Source organism: Capra hircus, chromosome 27, assembly GCF_001704415.2.
Source record: "Capra hircus breed San Clemente chromosome 27, ASM170441v1, whole genome shotgun sequence".
Lineage (NCBI taxonomy): Eukaryota > Metazoa > Chordata > Mammalia > Artiodactyla > Bovidae > Capra > Capra hircus.
Window position 1 is genome coordinate 33,266,872 of NC_030834.1, and position 12,707 is coordinate 33,279,578.

Below are 12,707 nucleotides of genomic sequence, written 5' to 3' on the forward strand. Positions count from 1 at the left end.
TGAAATTAACTTGGATACCTGAGTCATAGTTCCAACATCCAGTGGATTATAAACAATTGTCTCACTTGATTTTATTTACTCTCTTCCTTGGACCTGTTATAATTTTTTTTTGTTTGTTTGTTTAATGTCTGGGTTTGGGACAAATTTGTTTAGAACAAGTAACCATCACAAAAGCTTTGGTTGTGAATCAAGGATGAGGAAGTAGCCATAATAGGGGTGATCACAACACAGTCTATTTCAGTTTGCATTTAAGTTCTCAAATTATGTGCTTCAGTCATGTTGCTGAAGTTTAGAATGGCTTTGGATTGAAATGTACAGTGAAGCGACAATCACTCAGTTGTGCCCAACTCTTTGCGATCCTATGGACCGTAGCCCACCAGGCTCCTCTGCCATGGAATTCTCCAGGCAAGAATGGCTACCCAGTAGCCATTCCCTTCTTCAGGGGATCTTCCCAATGCAGGGGTTGAACCCAAGTCTTCTGAAATGCAGGCAGATTCTTTACCATCTGAGCCACTCTTTGTCAAACTATATAGGTACGCTGGGAGTGGGGTTGGTATAATTGCTCAAGCAAAGATGAGATTGTTTCATTACTATAACATTGAGTTACTTTTTCTTAACCCTTTGACCCTCTCCAGAATGGAGTAGAAATTGCTAATATCTATCATTTCTATAAAAATGTAGGAAGCAACTATAATCTACTGAAGGCTCTGTGAAGCACTCTAAGTGTAAAGAACGTTTCTCTTCTTTGATAACTTATTGGGTTGGCCAAAAAGTTCATTCAAGTTTTTTTGTAAGATAGGATGGAAAACCTGAATGAACTTTTGCCAAACAATATTATTTGCCACTTAGCCATCGACTAATTTTATCTCTATTTCAATGTTTATGTCTGGAGTTGTGCAGTAAACATCATTACTCTTAGGCACCTAGGTCATGAACTATTTTTCACATTTGAGAAAATGTCTAGTTTACAAGTTTTGATGAAAGACAGTCTCCAGAGTCACTTTTAAAACCCTTCCCTGCCCATGGCCTGATCTCGATCTCCATTCAAGAGAGACCTCAGAGCAGCAAGAAGTGTAGCTAATGAGTTCCCAGCTGTTGCAGCCGCAGGATTCACACAGGATTCTCACTCAGGCCATGCTCTGCTGGGTTGCTCACAGCTGAAGCCTGACCACCAGACCAAGTGGAGTCCTACAGCCTCGCTCTTTCTACCCACTGGGGGATGCCTCAGAGAAGGATCTCCCCGCTGAGGCTCTTCACTGGTCTGGTTAGGATTAACTCTGAGCTACACTGCGGCTGAACCTCCTTCCACCCAATTCTCCTGTCTCCAACTCTTCTTTCCCTTCACAGGTGTTAGACTTGTATGGAGGTCTGAATGCCCTCCTTGTTCACTCCTGCCTTTCTCTCTCCTTTATTCTTCACATTTTCCACAATCAATCTCTATAAATATAAGTCCATTTTGTCGTCTGTTTCTTGGAAGATCCAAATTGATCCATTGCCAGCCCTCAAACTAATGCTTCATAGATAGGATTTTTTTCTCCCTCAGAGAAAGTCGGTGCATTTCATCGGCTTGGACCTCCTCAAGATGTGTGCAAACAGAAGTAGGATCCAGCCTTGCGTCCTTCTGATGGGATATTATGAAGAGCCAAGATCAATACATCTGTTTCAAATGCAAATAGTTGGTTGCAGTCCAGGCAAAATACGCAGAGCCAAAATCAAATGCCATTGCAGGCTCTGGAATGTTTCCTTGACTGAAATAGCCATTCTTTTTTCAGAAATGCAGGAAGGAAAAGTGTAAAAATTGCCAGCACTGTAAATCAAGGAGTAACTAGTTGCAACTCACGCAACTTTTGCTTGTCCTTCACATTACATGTAGTTGAGCTAGTCTACCATGTTACCCACGTGCTCAGAATCTACTGGATTCCAAAGAAAGAAAAGATGGGAAACTGGAATGTTGAAAGGCCCATTTACTTTTTAAGTTTGGGTCCATATTGGTGTTTATCCAGCAATGTCAAATATTGATCTTTGTAGGTAGGGTCATGGGGCTAAATCATGATGCATTTAAAGATGTAATAACCACACTAGTCTACTAGTTCCATAGGTTAACAAGAGTTCATGGCTTTCATGTAGCTGCAAGTACCATCAGGGGATCTGATGGGGATCTCTCATAGTTGATTTTAGCTATCTAAAAAACAAAATCAAACCAAACCACCCCCTGCTAAGGTGGCTTGTGTGGACAAGGTTTGGATCATAGGGTACTGGGCTCAGTGGCTAGGTGCTATGGGTACCATCAGGACAGATTATTGAACAGAACATGAATTTTTTGAATCTACACCATGAAAAGATGCCACTAGTATGTGTGCTGTGTCCTCAGAAGATGAGCATGAGTAGTTTGAATATTCTCAAATCCCTCATATCTGGTTCATACGACTGATGCAAGGACTAAATGAGCTAATATAAACCATGAACCTAGAAAACATATACTCTGCGATCAGGACTAAGTGTCAGTGTTTTTATTCACAGTGTTTTTGCCAAATTTACATCAGTGACATTCAAGGCTATTCCAAAGGAAGCAGAGAGATGCCAAGAGATTTAGAGATTAGATTATTGAAGGAAGCAAAAATGGGAACATAGACAAGCAAAGCTGGGCTGGCAGATAGAAGAGACGCTGTGAGGGTTTCTCTGAACTTTATGTGGTTTCAGGGGAAGGGTGGCAAGGGCTGGGGTGTGGAAGGAGTAGATTAGAAGCAGATTTGTAGAGCTAGGGTAATTCATAGAAAGCTCATTCTCCAAAGACACATAAAGGTCAATGCACCTAATGCGAAGAACTGATTCATTGGGAAAAACCCTGATGGTGGTGAAAGATGGAAGGCAAAAGGAGAAGTGGGTGCAGAGGATAAGATGGTTGGATGGCATCACCAACTCAATGAATATGACTTTAAGCAAACTCAGGGAGATAGTGGAGGACAGAGGAGCCTGGCGAGCTGTAGCCCATGGGGTTGCAAAGAGCCAGAGAAAACTTAGTGACCAAACAACAACAAAGGGAACCCTACAGGTATTTCAGGGCAATAGTGGTTCATATTGTCAAAGGATTCTGGATTGTGGAGAAAGGTGACGGGGTTTGAATAAAGACACCAGTCAATGGCTGTGATCAGAGCAAGGGTCCAGGCTTCTAGGGACTAGGGTCCAGCAAGGATTTGCAGAAGAAAACTAAGCAAGCAGGTGGCAAGCAGGGCAGGGCTCTGCCTTGTACCTAAAGCTTTCATCTCTCCATGATTTCTTAGGATAATTAGAACTTTCAGTGTTTCACAGGGAGGCTCTTCTAATAAGTATTGGTTAAAAGAGAGTTTTTTTCTTATGGAGCTGACCCAAATATCTTCTAATTGACTCTGTGTGTATACATACATATGCATATGAGTACGGGCATCATATCATGCTTTGATTTTAATTTCAAAATCCTGGTGGTTATAGAACATAAGGCAGGAAACGCTATAGAAATGCATGTATTATAAGACATATTGTAGCAATAATATATATGGAATCAGATAAACATAGGTTTGAATCCTATCATTCACTCCCTGAATGAACCTAGAGAAGCTAATGTATCTTCTCCAGTGTCTCTTCATTGGTGATACAGAGATGCTAATATCTACTTCATGGCTCACTGGAAAGATTAATTAAAATAAGGTACTCAATTTGCTTATCACAATAGAGTACTGTAGTGATTCATTTTCTTAATTTCGGTTTTATGACAATGCTTATAATCAATTAGTCTACCCTCAAATTAGGGAATATTTACTATAGAATCCTGTTGGCTTTTCCATAGTCTATATGGATTCATCAGATATGGTGGACATCAGAAGGACTGCTATTAATATATTTCCACAGATCAAGGCCGGTCAACATACTGTGGCCCAGGCGATCCAGCCTGCCTCATACACTGTAAAGAAAGTTCTGCTGGAACCCCATTCTACCAATTTGTTAACATGCCGTCTATAGTTGCATTTGCACTAGAGTAGCAGAGCTGAGTGGTTTTGAAAAAAAAAAAACAGTGTGGTTCACAAAGCCAAGAATATCTGCAATATGGCTCTTTACAGAAACATTTTCTGATCCTTCTTTTAGACCGTCAGTCTTCGACTTGAACTGAAATCTACTAGTTGACAAAAGTGATAAAAAACTATATAAACTATATGGCAAAAATCCATAAATGTAGTATAAGTAACACTGGATGGATAACCCATTCAAGAAAATGGTAAACATTATATGAAAATGTATGATTTATCTGTTAAACATGAGGTCATTCAAATATCAGGCTCAGTCTAACTACAGCATTTAGAGGTATGCCAATCAACTTGATTTTCCAACTCAGTATGATAACTTAGTACTTCACTAGAAAATAAGACTATCGAAAACTCTAATTCAGAGGCAAAGGAATTCTGCAGCATTGCACGGACATAATCGTCATCATTATTTCTTTTCAAAGGTGCTATGGAAGTAGTTGCAGTAACATCAATCTCAACGTCAGGAACTCATGCAGGGACTACAGGATCCACGCTCGTGATTAGTAGCAGTCACAATTCTAATGATAGCAACAGTGGTAACAACGGCCCCACCCGCAGTGTCAGTACAGAGTGTGGGCTCACAGGCTCTGAGCAGTGCCATTCCTCTTGTTCACTTCTGGACCCTGGAGACTAGCAGTAGCTGTTTCCTGCAATTTCTTATCTCTCGCTAACACCACCTTTTCTTCTTTAGCTTTTGTAATACATTTGCAACAAATCCCTGTATTAAATTCCTCTCTATGTGAAGTACATGGAGTATATTCTGTTTTTGTGATGAAATCTCAAATGCTACAGGATTTCCTGTCAGGAGTTAGGCATACTTATTTCAATATCGTGAAAGATAAAATCAATGACATTAATTAAGGCAGCCTTATGTCCACACGTTTGGTGGTGTTGGCAGAAACACTATGGTCAAGAAAGGCAAATCCATACAGAAAAGCAGAGGGAAGCGGTCCCATGTAAGTAATGTGACTGTCTGGTCTTGAAGGCATTAGCCCGCATGGGGGCTCATGATTGATTACGCTGTTGGCAGACTGGCTGCTCATCATCAGCGCTGCTGGGCTAGCCTTGGATATGTGAAGCTGTTCCCTAATATTCAGTTAATCAAGTCTCTGTATCAAATCCCTGCCTATTCCTGATTGCATAGCGTGCCCCCATATTCTTGTCCTTTTGGAATTTGCCACTGTGACTTCATTTTCAACTAAATCACTTTAAGATGAGATTATACTAGATTAGATTCTAAATATGGTGACTGGTGTTAAGAAGACAGAAATTTGGACACAGAAACAGATGAATAAAGAGAACTAATGTGAGACTGGGGGTAGTGATCAGAATGCTGCGTCTCCATCAAAAGGATTCCAAGGATTGTTAACAATCACTGGAGGCTACGAAGAGGCAAAGAAGGATTTCTAGAATCTTAAGAAGGAGCATGGCTCTGTCTTCCAGTTCAGAACAGTGAGAGAATGCATTGCTCTTTTTTAAGCCAAACATTTTGTGGCATTTGTATCAGTAGCCAAAGGAAATTGATACACCGTTTGTTTGAAATGTCTGGAGAATTTCTGTCTTTTCAAATTAGATACAATCTTCATCCCTTCAGGGTGCTATAACAGATTGCCATCAACTGCATGACAACATTTATTTCTCACAGTTCCTGAGGTTAAGTCCAAGGTCTAGGCACCAGCAGATTTGGTATCTGGTAATCCAACCAGTCCATTCTGAAGGAGATCAGCCCTGGGATTTGTTTGGAAGGAATGATGCTAAAGCTGAAACTCCAGTACTTTGGCCACCTCATGCGAAGAGTTGACTCATTGGAAAACACTCTGATGCTGGGAGGGATTGGGGGCAGGAGGAGAAGTGGATGACAGAGGATGAAATGGCTGGATGGCATCACTGACTCGATGGACGTGAGTCTGAGTGAACTCTGGGAGTTGGTGATGGACAGGGAGGCCTGGTGTGCTGCGATTCATGGGGTCGCAAAGAGTCGGACACAACTGAGAGACTGAACTGAATTGAACTGAAAAATCTAATTTCCTACTTGTAGACAGCTGTCTGCTCACTGAGTCATCATATGGTGGAAGGGATGAGGGAGCTCTCTGGAATCTCTTCTGTAAAGGCGCAAATCCCACTCATGAAGGCTCCACTTCATGACTTAATCATCCCCCAAAGGACTCACTTTCTTATACAATCACAATGAGGATGAGGTTTCACCATATGAAACAGGATGAGGGGAATGACACAAACCTTCAGTTTATAGCAGATACTACAACTATAGGATTTACTTTCCAAATAGCCTATAACTATGATAAATAATTTACAATATGATGGATGTAAGACTATATTCCCACCAGGCTAACACATACGAAATCTTCTGTGTGTTACTCCATTGTTTTCCACGTACATAGTGGCCCAGGGCATGGCCTTGAGAGCCAAGCTGCCTTGTTTTAGATCCAGGTCCTCAACTAGCTAACTACGTAACCTCTGTGAGCTTCTGTTTTCCTATCTGTATAATGGGGACAATAACGATCTACTTTACAGAGTTGCTGTGAAGATTAAATAGATTGTGTAAGCATAAAGTGCTACTTGCCCCAACTTATTGTCATTAACATACTCTTTTTGCATAATTACAATACATAGTATTGAATTTTGTATCTACATTGTTTTTAACTTGACATATATATACTTTAAATTATATATGCCAGTTGACTATAATTATCACTATATTAAATGTCTTCACATAGTTCGACAATATGCTTACTAAAGGATGATCAGGACTGATACTATCCTAAAATCACAAACTCTGAAAACGATTATTTTACAAATTTCAAAACTCAATGTCAGTATTAAAACTCACTGAGACATGGTTCTGTGCTATGCTTTCAGATTTCTTTTATCAGATCTTCGCTTCATTCAAAGCAATTAGGTTTAACATGATCTGAAGACTATAAACATCCTGCATATTATCAATTCTGATCATATTTGAGCCATTCTGAGAAGGGAAAAGTATTCCTGTTCCATTATTATAAATATTAAAATGCATTATCGTTAACATTGCAATTATCTGCCAAAAAATAGTTTGTCACTATAACAGCGTCTAGGTGTTATTGGGCAAAAGAACTATAAAAACCATCTCTGGGTTAAATAATTATGGACAACTCCTTCTCCTCTTATTCATGTTAAGCTTTTGAAGTGTTAAGCTGGAAAAAAAGAAAAAAAAAAAAACCAAACAGATGAGCTCCACTTTCTAAAGGCACAGATGAGAGGATGAGAATGAATGGGTGACCGAAACCTCAGGTCTCCATGGAAGGTCTGAGCAAGCTAGTGGTTCAGTGATCGTTTTGACAGAACTGAATACACAGCCCAGAAACCTTTGTCATCCATGACTGAGAAAGGCAAGTATTCTCTCCATTTTTTTTTCTAGCTGCATTCATACTGTAGTTTCTAAGGTTAGAGTTCAACCTAGCCAGCCAGAAGGTGAATGCCTATGTTTTCACAGAGATCAGAAATGCGTTCTACATGAACTTGCCTCTGTTTTGATGAGCTGATCAAGAGCATATATGAAAACAGAAATGACTTCCTTGCTGAGTCTAATGTTACATCCCCCTTAGCCTTCAGAAACAGCCCCTGTGTTCACCTGCCATTAGCATTGCCACGGGACCACTGGAGACGGAAGTGGCCACTCAGGAGAATCTTGCTTAGAAGAGCTGAGATCAGATCTCTGAGGCAATCAGGGTTATTAAACCACTGTGAGGCCAAAAACCTCCACTGCTGCTGGGGTGCTTTGCATGGGAAACTAGTCAAAGTTGATAAAATATTTGAATCCCAACATTCAAAATTATAGTTACAGAATCACTCTACTTTGACTCCAATAAAGAAGCATAATTCAACCATCCACATGACTTGCTTTTTGTTAGCAAATACTTTCTATTTTCTATAAGCCTTAAGCTGTCCTAGGTACTGGGTGCCACCATTAATGAAGCCATTATTTTAGTGGCCATACCCCTAGGATACATGGGGTGCTGAACACAGTATCAACCTAGGAGGTGCAACATTTGAATGCTTAGTGTGAGTCCTGTCCTGGGTACCCTTGGATAAATCATTCAGGTTCTCTGGATTTTTGTTCATCTAAACATGAGAAGGAGAAGGAAATGGCAACCCACTCTAGTGTTCTTGCCTGGAGAATCCCAGGGACAGGGGAGCCTGGTGGGTTGCCCTCTACGGGGTCGCACAGAGTTGGACACGACTGAAGCGACTTAGCAGCAGCAGCAAACATGAGAAATCCAGGCAAATTCAAATGTCAGTACCATGTACAATGTTTTATGGCTTTATTTTATACAGAATGTCTCTAATCACTGAATTCAGGGCTTCCCTGGTGGTTCAGCAGTAAAGAATCTACCTGCCTATATGGAAGATGCAGGTTTGATCCCTGGGTCAGGAAGATCCACTGGAGGAGAAAATGGCAATCCATTCCAGTATTCTTGCCTGGTGGGCTACAGTCCATGGGGTCGCAAGAGTCGGACATGACTTAGCAACGAACCCACCACCAATCATTTTCTTCAGCACTTTCCCAATGTTTTCTTAATGCATTTCACCCATAAGGTTGCCTGAAGAGTTAAAGAATTACTGGATGAGGAATCAATAGAAGACAGGGAATAGAGAACAGCTGCTGCTGCTGCTGAGTCGCTTCAGCCGTGTCCGACTCTGTGCGACCCCATAGGCGGCAACCCCCCAGGCTCCCCCATCCCTGGGATTCTCCAGGCAAGAGCACTGGAGTGGGTTGCCATTTCCTTCTCCAATGCATGAAAGTGAAAAGTGAAAGTGAAGTCGCTCAGTCGTATCCGACTCTTGGCGACCCCATGGACTGCAGCCTACCATGCTCCTCCGTCCCTGGGATTCTCCAGGCAAGAGTACTGGAGTGGGTTGCCATTGCCTTCTCCAATGCAGGAAAGTGAAAAGTGAAAGTGAAGTCGCTCAGTCCTGTCTGACTCTTAGCGACCCCATGGACTGCAGCCTACCAGAGATTTGTATTTAAAAGAAGTTGTAGCCCCACTGAAAACAAGTTAAGCTTAACACATCAGTCATGAAGATGGTGACCAAGCTTACAATAGGACAGCTGAGGTAGCTTCCAAGAGTAAAGGGATAAGAAAATCACACTTCACGAAATATACAAGTGGAATAATTTTAACTGGAGAGATCAAAGAATGAGAGGAAGACAATTTAAAGAGGGGGTGGAAAAATTTCAAAAGACAACCCCCAATGTGTAGTGAAATTTATACTTCCAGATAGTGCTTTTTTTTTTTCAATTATATATAAGAAGCCTCACATTTGAAAAAGACAAATGCAATGTAGTCCCCAGAAGTAAGGCACTGAGAGGGCTGTTCAATTTTGATTTGCTCCTGAAAATATATCAAAGATAAAAAGGCAGCGCAAGAGGCGAGAATATTATTTCATGCTTCCATTCCTTAAGTGCTCCTGAGAAAGTTCTTATTCTTTCTAATCTAAGTGAAACACCATTCTTCATATTACTTTTCATTCTCCAGCATGCTATGTAGAGAATTCAGGCAATACCGTACAGCGGTCTATCACAGATCTGGTTTCAACAGTGAATTTGCTCCAATTTATTAGTTTTATATTTCTACTTCTCCTTACATGTGTTTGTTGTCAGTCTGTAGGTCATGTCCAACTCTTTGCGACCCCATGGACTGTAGCCCACCAGGGTTCCCTGTCCATGGAATTTCCCAGACAAGAATACTGGAGTGGATTGCTATTTCCTTCTCCAGGGGATCTTCCCAACCCAGAGGTTGAACTCAACGTTTCTTGCATCTCCTGCATTGGCAGGTGGATTTTTTACCACTAGTGCCAACTGAAGAGGCCTTCTCCTTACATGAGATGCAGTCTGTTATAGTATTTGATGAACAGTACTACAAACACTAGAAAATAATTTGTAAATATTATTAGAGAAGCGGTAGGAAGATCAGAGTTCTATTGTCAACTGTTACTAAGTGTGCAGTCTTTGGCAAAACACTGTAAATCTTACTTTCATTATATATAAAATCTGCATTGCTTGGTTCACAGTATTGCTCTGGCAGTTAGGTGAGATGTTTATCCACAGCTTTGGATTAACAATTAGTTCTCAGGATGTCTGAAGGCTGCTGCTGCTGCTGCTGCTACTAAGTCGCTTCAGTCGTGTCCGACTCTGTGCGACCCCAGAGATGGCAGCCCACCAGGCTCCCCCATCCCTGGGATTCTCCAGGCAAGAACACTGGAGTGGGTTGCCATTTCCTTCTCCAATGCATGAAAGTGAAAATTGAAGTCGCTCAGTCATGTCCGACTCTTAGCGACCCCATGGACTGCAGCCCACCAGGCTCCTCCATCCATGGGATTTTCCAGGCAAGAGTACTGGAGTGGGGTGCCATTGCCTTCCCTGAAGGCTGATGGGAAGGATTCAAATCCCAGGGAGAAAGAAGCATTGAAGACACAAAAGAGAGGATCCGGGAGCCATGCTTATGGTTTCTCAGGAGGCAAGAAGGGAGAAGGAAAGACATTCAGAGTTCAAGCTGCAGTGATTCATTTTCTCTAGCATAAAAAACCTACGGGAAGAAGACTAGAATAGGTTCAGGGAAGTTTGTGGATTTGGTGGCAGGTATTTTTTCCATCAGAAAATGACTGAAGTTGTAGGAATCCAGGCTCCTGACTTCATGTGAGAGTTGTAGGGCTCTGAAGATACTGATGAGGACCTCAAAGGGAGGTCGAGATTCACATGAAATTTTAATTAATGTCATTAAAATGCTTATTAAAGGAAATGGAATTTTGAGATATGTCTACCAACACCCACCCTTGATTCTTTCTTAAAATCTTTGTCACTTGAAGTTTGAAAACTTATTTCTCACACACACACACACATATGCCTCTTCTTCTTAATCATAAAGTGAAAATAATTCTAATTGGTTCCTGCTTATTATATAATGTTACAACTGAGGGAAATAACTGAGAAGTTTTCTTGCAAGAAGGTAGAAGTTATGGAAATTTAAGACTTCTAAAATGATATTAATAATTCTGTAAAACTAAGAGTCTCGTGTTAGGAATTGCAGCCGGAGTTCAAGAAGACTCTTGATGTGAGATCTGTTTCCTGGTGACTCAGAGGGTAAAGAACGCACCTGCAGTGCAGGAGGCTTGAGCTCAGTCCCTGGATTGGGAAGATCCCCTTGAGAAGAGCATGGAAACCCACTCCAGTATTCTTGCCTGGAGAATTCCATGGACAGAGGAGCCGGGCAGACTACAGTCTATGGGGTTGCAAAGAGTCGGACACGACTGAACAACTAACACTTCCCCTGTGGGATTTCCAAGAAGCCATATCATGGTGAAGTAAATGTGGGAGGGAAAGGAATTCTTCAGAGTAGAAACAGTGTGAAATAATTCAAAGGAGTGAAACACAGAAGTGATGAAAGGGATGCACTTAAAAGCCATCAAGATCCGTGCACCTCGTGGAGAATATATGCAGCTCTGTGCCTCACTATTTGAGGTCTGCTTCCATTTCTTTGGAACTCTTCCTTTCTGAAATGCAGTAAGTAGTTCTGCCTTCAGAGTTCTTGGTATATTCCTCCAAAGGAATATTTATACTTGAGGCAAATTTTCCTCGGTTATATTCAAGACTCTCATTTCTTTGAGAAAAGTGAGAAACAGGTGCTACCTGCTTATAATCTAGCCCCAACTAAAACGATGGCATAAAGCCAATTTACCACAACTAACCTTGTTTCTCACTTTATGAGCACAAGGAATGAGGCTGACAGAGTGTTAGCAAGGAGACAAGGAGACACTGAATTTGGGCGGAACGACGCCTGCGGCTTCTCACAGGCTGTTAGTACAATTTATTGTGAAATATTGCATAATTCATAATGAAAATGCTCCTGAATAGTGACAGTTTAAAAAAGTAATAAACATGCCTAATGCTAAAAAAAAAGAACTCTGAAAACAGAAATAAACCTTGTAATAACTTGGAAATGATTTTGAACCAGCCTCAAAAGGTAAAGATAATGTTCTTTCTGCTGTCACACAAATACTTCCTTGCCATAGTAATATCTGAATGGTGTCTACCTTTAAAATGTTTCTGTTTTCAATACAAAATATAAAGTTTAAACTGCTTTCCTGACACTCTGATTGGATTGTATTAACCTATTAAGGAGAGCATGCACTAGTCAGTATGGGAAAGAAGTTTTCTCTGAATACATTTATTCCTCCCAAATTCTGAAGACGTGAATACTGAATAAGATTAGAACTTTGACAACAATGCAAGGCAATCCCAATGGCCCAAGTGAATGTAAATAACCAAGTGAATTAAAGCATCTCAGAAAATTGCTTTCTGCCTCAGTTAAATAGGAAAGGCCTAATATCTTTAACAATACCAAGGCATCTGGAAATTTTTATCATCATCCCTCATTGTTCTTCTAAGCACAGATGGGAAACTTTTCTGAAAAGACAATTTCTTATCTGAAATTATGGAATAAAAGTTAAGGCAAGAATCAGGCCAACTTGCTACTAACTTTCTGGTTGTTCTGGTCTGGGAAGAACACTATTCTCTTAAGTTCTTACTGCATCAATTTTGAGTATTTTGAGGGGCCAATAAGTGAGGAGGCAACTATAAACTTGAAAGAGCCT